Source organism: Callorhinus ursinus, unplaced genomic scaffold, assembly GCF_003265705.2.
Source record: "Callorhinus ursinus isolate GAN/ISIS: 27379988/994484 unplaced genomic scaffold, GSC_fseal_2.0 scaffold7, whole genome shotgun sequence".
NCBI lineage: Eukaryota > Metazoa > Chordata > Mammalia > Carnivora > Otariidae > Callorhinus > Callorhinus ursinus.
The window spans coordinates 61,108,152-61,113,667 of record NW_027397069.1 but is presented as its reverse complement, the minus strand read 5'-3'; positions in this window follow the sequence as shown (position 1 = coordinate 61,113,667).

The following is a 5,516-nucleotide window of genomic DNA, read 5'->3' as shown; positions in this document are numbered from 1 at the left end:
ATACAATGGCATTAAATTCATATCTTTCAATAGTTATTCTGAATGTAAATGGGCTAAATGCCCCAATCAAATGACACAGAGTATCAGATTGGATAAAAAAAAAAAAAGCAAGGGCGCCTGGGTGGCTCAGTTGGTTAAGCGACTGCCTTCGGCTCAGGTCATGATCCTGGAGTCCTGGGATCGAGTCCCACATCGGGTTCCCTGCTAAGCAGGGAGTCTGCTTCTCCCTCTGACCCATCCCCTCTCATGTGCTCTCTCTCTCTCTCATTCTCACTCTCTCAAATAAATAAATAAAATCTTTTTAAAAAAAAAAAGCAAGACCCATCCATATGCTGTCTACAAGAGACTCATTTTAGACCCAAAGACACCTCCAAATTGAAAGTGAGGGGATGGAGAACAATGTATCATGCTAATGGACATCGAAAGAAAGCTGGGGTAGCAATCCTTATATCAGACAAATTAGATTTTAAACCAAAGACTGTAGTAAGAGATGAAGAGGGACACTATATCATACTTAAAGGGTCTATCCAACAAGAATATCTAACAATTGTACATATTTATGTTCCTAACTTGGGAGCAGCCAATTCTATAAACAATTAATAACAAAATTAAAGGAACAGATTGATAATAACACAGTAATAGTAGGGGACTAACATTCCCCTCACTGCAAAGGACAGATCATCTAAGCAGAAGATCAACAAGGAAATAAAGGCTTTGAATGACACACTGGACCAGATGGACTTCACAGATATATTCAGAACATTCCATCCTAAAGCAATGGAATACACATTCTTCTCAAGTACACATGGAACATTCTCCAGAATAGAAGACATACTGGGTCACAAATCAGATCTCAACTGGTACCAAAAGACGGATTATTCCCTGCATATTTTCAGACCACAGTGCTTTGAAACTGGAACTCAATCACAAGAGGAAATTTGGAAGGAACTCAAATATTTGGAGGCTAAAGAGCATCCTACTAAAGAATGAATGGGTCAATGAGGAAATTAAAGAAGAATTTAAAAAATTCAAGGAAACAAAATGAAAACGTAACTGTTCAGAACCTTTAGGATGAAGCAAAGGCCGTCCTAAGAGGGAGGTACATAGGAATACAAGACTTTCTCAAGAAACTAGAAAAATCTCAAATATACAAGCTAAACTTACACCTAAAGGAGCTGGAGAAAGAACAGCAAATAGAGCCTAAAGCAAGCAGGAGATGAGAAATAATAAAGATGAGAGCAGAAATCAATGAAATAGAAACCAAAAGAACAGTAGAACAGATCAATGAAACTAGAAGCTGGTTCTTTGAAAGAAATAATAAGATTGATAACCCCCTAGCCAGACTTATCAAAAAGAAAAGAGAATGGACCCAAATTAATAAAATCATGAATGAAAAAGGAGAGATTACGACCAATACCAAGGAAATACAAGCAATTTTAAGAACATATTATGAGCAACTATATGCCAACAAATTAAGCAATATGCATTCCTAGAAACTTATAAACACCAAACTGAAACAGGAAGAAATAGAAAACCTGAATAGACCCATAACCAGCAAAGAAATTGAAGCAGTAATCAAAAATCTCCCAACAAACAAGAGTCTAGGGCCAGGTAGCTTCCCAAGGGAATTCTACAAACATTTAAAGAAGAACTAATACCTATTCTTCTGAAGCTGTTTCAAAAAATAGAAATGGAAGGAAAACTTCCAAACTCATTCTATGAGGCCAGCATTACCTTGATCCAAAAACCAGATAAAGACCCCACCAAAAAGGAGAATTACGGACCAATATCCCTGATGAACATGGATGCCAAAATTCTTACCAAGATACTAGCCAATAGGATCCAACAGTACATTAAAAGGATATTCACCACGACCAAGTGGGATTTATTCCTGGGCTGCAAGGGTGGTTCAACATCTGCAAATCAATCAAAAGAAAGGACATTAACAAAAGAAAGGACAAGAATCATGTGATTCTCTCAACTGATGCAGAAAAGGCATTTGACAAAATACAGCATCCTTTCTTGATTAAAATTCTCCACAGTGCACGGATAGAGGGACCCTCAATATCATAAAAGCCATTTATGAAAAGCCCACAGCGAATATCATTCTCAATGGGGGAAAAACTGAGAGCTTTTCCCCTAAGGTCAGGAACATGACAGGGATGCCCACTCTCACCACTGTTGTTCAACATAGTACTGGAAGTCCTAACCTCAGCAATCAGACGACAAAAAGAAATAAAAAGCATTCAAATTGGCAAAGAAGAAGTCAAACTCCACTCTGCAGATGACATGATACTCTATGTGGAAAACCCGAAAGACTCCACCCCAAAATTGCTAGAACTCATACCAGAATTCAGCAACGTGGCAGGTTATAAAGTCAACACACAGAAATCAGTTGCATTTCTGTACACTAACAATGAGACAGAAGAAAGAGAAATTAAAGAATCAATCCCACTTATAATTGAACCAAAAATCATAAGATACCTAGCAATAAACTTAACCAAAGAGGTAAAGGATCTGTACCCTAAGAACTACAGAACACTTATGAACGAAATTGAGGAAGACACAAAGAAATGGAAAAACATTCCATGCTCATGGATTGGAAGAACAAATATTGTTAAAATGTCTATGCTACCCAGAGCGCTCTACACATTCAAAGCAATCCTTATCAAAGTACCATCGAGGGGCGCCTGGGTGGCTCAGTCGTTAAGTGTCTGCCTTCGGCTCAGGCCATGATCCCAGGGTCCTGGGATCGAACCCCACATTGGGCTCCCTGATCGGCGGGAAGCTTGCTTCTCCCTCTCCCACTCCCCCTGCTTGTGTTCCCTCTCTCGCTGTGTCTCTCTCTGTCAAATAAATAAAATCTTAAAAAAAAAAAAAGTACCATCGACCTTTTTCACAGAGCTGGAACAAATAATCCTAAAATTTGTATGAAACCAGAAGAGACCCTGAGTAGCCAGAGGAATGTTGAAAAAGAAAACCAAAGCTGTGGGCATTACAATGCCAGGCTTCAAGCTCTATTATAAAGCTGTAGTCATCAAGACAATATGGTATTAGCACAAAAACAGACACATAGATCAATGTAACAGAGTAAAGAACCCAGAAATGGACCCTCAATTCTATGGTCAACTGATCTTTGACAAAGCAGGAAAGAAGATCCACTGGAAAAAAGACAGTTTCTTCAACAAATGGTGTTGGGAGAATTGGGCTGCCACATGTAGAAGAATGAAACTGGACCATTTTCTTACAACATACACAAAGATAAACTCAAAATGGATGAAAGACCTAAAAGTGAGACAGGAATCCCTCAAAATCCTAGAGGAGAATGCAGGCAGCAACTTTTCAACCTCGGCCGAAAAGACACGTCTCCAAAGGCAAGGGAAACAAAAGCAAAAATGAACTATTGGGACGTCATCAAGATAAACAGCTTCTGCACAGTGAAGGAAACAGTCAACAAAACTAAAAGGCAACCAATGGAATGGGAGAAGATATTTGCAAGTGACGTATCAGATAAAGGGCTAGTATCCAAGATCTATAAAGAACTTATCAAACTCAACACCCAAAAAACAAATAATCTAGTCCAGAAATCGGCAGAAGACACGAACAGACATTTCTCCAAAGATGACATACAAATGGCCAACAAACACATGAAAAAAATGCTCAACATCATTTGGCATCGGGGAATACAAATCAAAACCCCAATGAGACCCCACACCAGTCAGAATGGCTAAAATTAACAAGTCAGGAAACAACAAAGGTTGGCAAGGTTGTGGAGAAAGGGGAACCCTCCTACACTTTTGGTGGGAATGCAAGCTGGAATAGCCACTCTGGAAAACAGTATGGAGGTTCCTCAAGATGTTAAAAATAGAGTTACCCTACAACCCAGCAATTGCACTACTAGGTATTTACCCCAAAGATACAAATGTGGTGATCTGAAGGGGCACATGCACCCCAATGTTTATAGCAGCAATGTCCACAATAGCCAAACTATGGAAAGAGCCAAGATGTCCACCAACAGATGAATGGATAAAGAAGATGTGGTGTGTGTGTGTGTATATATATATATATATATATATATATATATATATATATACACCACATCTTCTGGTATTATGGAGGGTATTATGCTGAGTGAAATAAATCAATCAGAGAAAGGCAATTATCATATAGTTTCACTCATTTGTGGAATATAAGACACAGCACAGAGGATCATAGGGCAAGGGAGAGAAAACTGAATGGGAAGAAATCAGAGAGGGAGACAGACCATGAGAGACTCAACTATGGGAAACAAACTGAGGGTTGCTGGAGGGGAGGTGGGGGGGGATGGAGTAATTCGGTGATGGGCACTAAGGAGGGCATGTGATCTGATGAGCACTGGGTGTTATATGCAAGTGATGAATTACTGATCTGTACATCTGAAACTAATAATGTACTATATCTTGGCTAACTGAATTTAAAAAAGGAAATAAATTTTTAAAAATCTGTGGAATGCTAATGTACAGAATTCCAGACTATGGCCAGTGAGCAGAAATTATTAAGATGAAACTGGTCCTAATTTAAAGCCCTCAGATCCCAAACCCATAAATCCAAAATATGTATCTGTGAAATTCTCCAAGTGAATTATAAAATGTTACCATTGGCTCATGGGGTAAAAGGCAACTAGCTGTCAACCAATCAAAACTTGAAGACAATACGCCAGGAATAAAATTCAGAGCTCTACCACTTCATGCTGCATAGCTGGATATAGCCTGGAGGAGCTAAGAGGAGGATGGATATTTTTTAGGACATTTAGATAATCATATATATTATTGCCAATAAGATATTGCCAAGGAGAAACTTTCTGGCAGGTGAGCATTATCTTGGATAAATTCATGGTCCTCAGCTTTGTTAGGCTCAGAAAAACAAATATTACTGGTTTGTTTAAAATTGATGCAATTCTGGGGGGTTGATTTATTTAAACCAAAAAAGAGACTAATAGACCCGAAAACTGTTATTTATAATGGGGGCAATAGCTGGCAGAATAATTTGGTAACTGCCATTTGCGCAGGGCGCTCTGTCCTGGTATCTGCTCTGAAGAGTGAATCAGAGGCTAAGCACAATGACGGAAGGGGGTGAGTTATTGACCAATGATGAATGCTCCTTGCAACTCTGGAGACATACTCAATTCAAATATTGGGTATTCCTCAGTAACCCTCTAGTATCTCAGGTGTGAGGGCTGTCTGGTCTTCTTGATATATGTTACACCTCTACAAAGCTTATCTGGCTGATGTATATCTATAAAGTATTTTGAGGTTGGTTAACCTCATCAGCATTTTAATTCTCTGGTTTTCATGTTTCTGGTTCCTTCCTTCCTTCCTTCCTTCCTTCCTTCCTTCCTTTCTTCCTTCCTTCCTCCTTTCCTTTCCTTTCCCCTTTCCTTTCTTTCTTTCTTCCTTTCTTCCTTTCTTTCTCTTTCTCTCTTTCTTCTTTCTTCCTTCCTTCTTTCTTTCTTTCTTTCTCTTTCTTTCTTTCTTTCT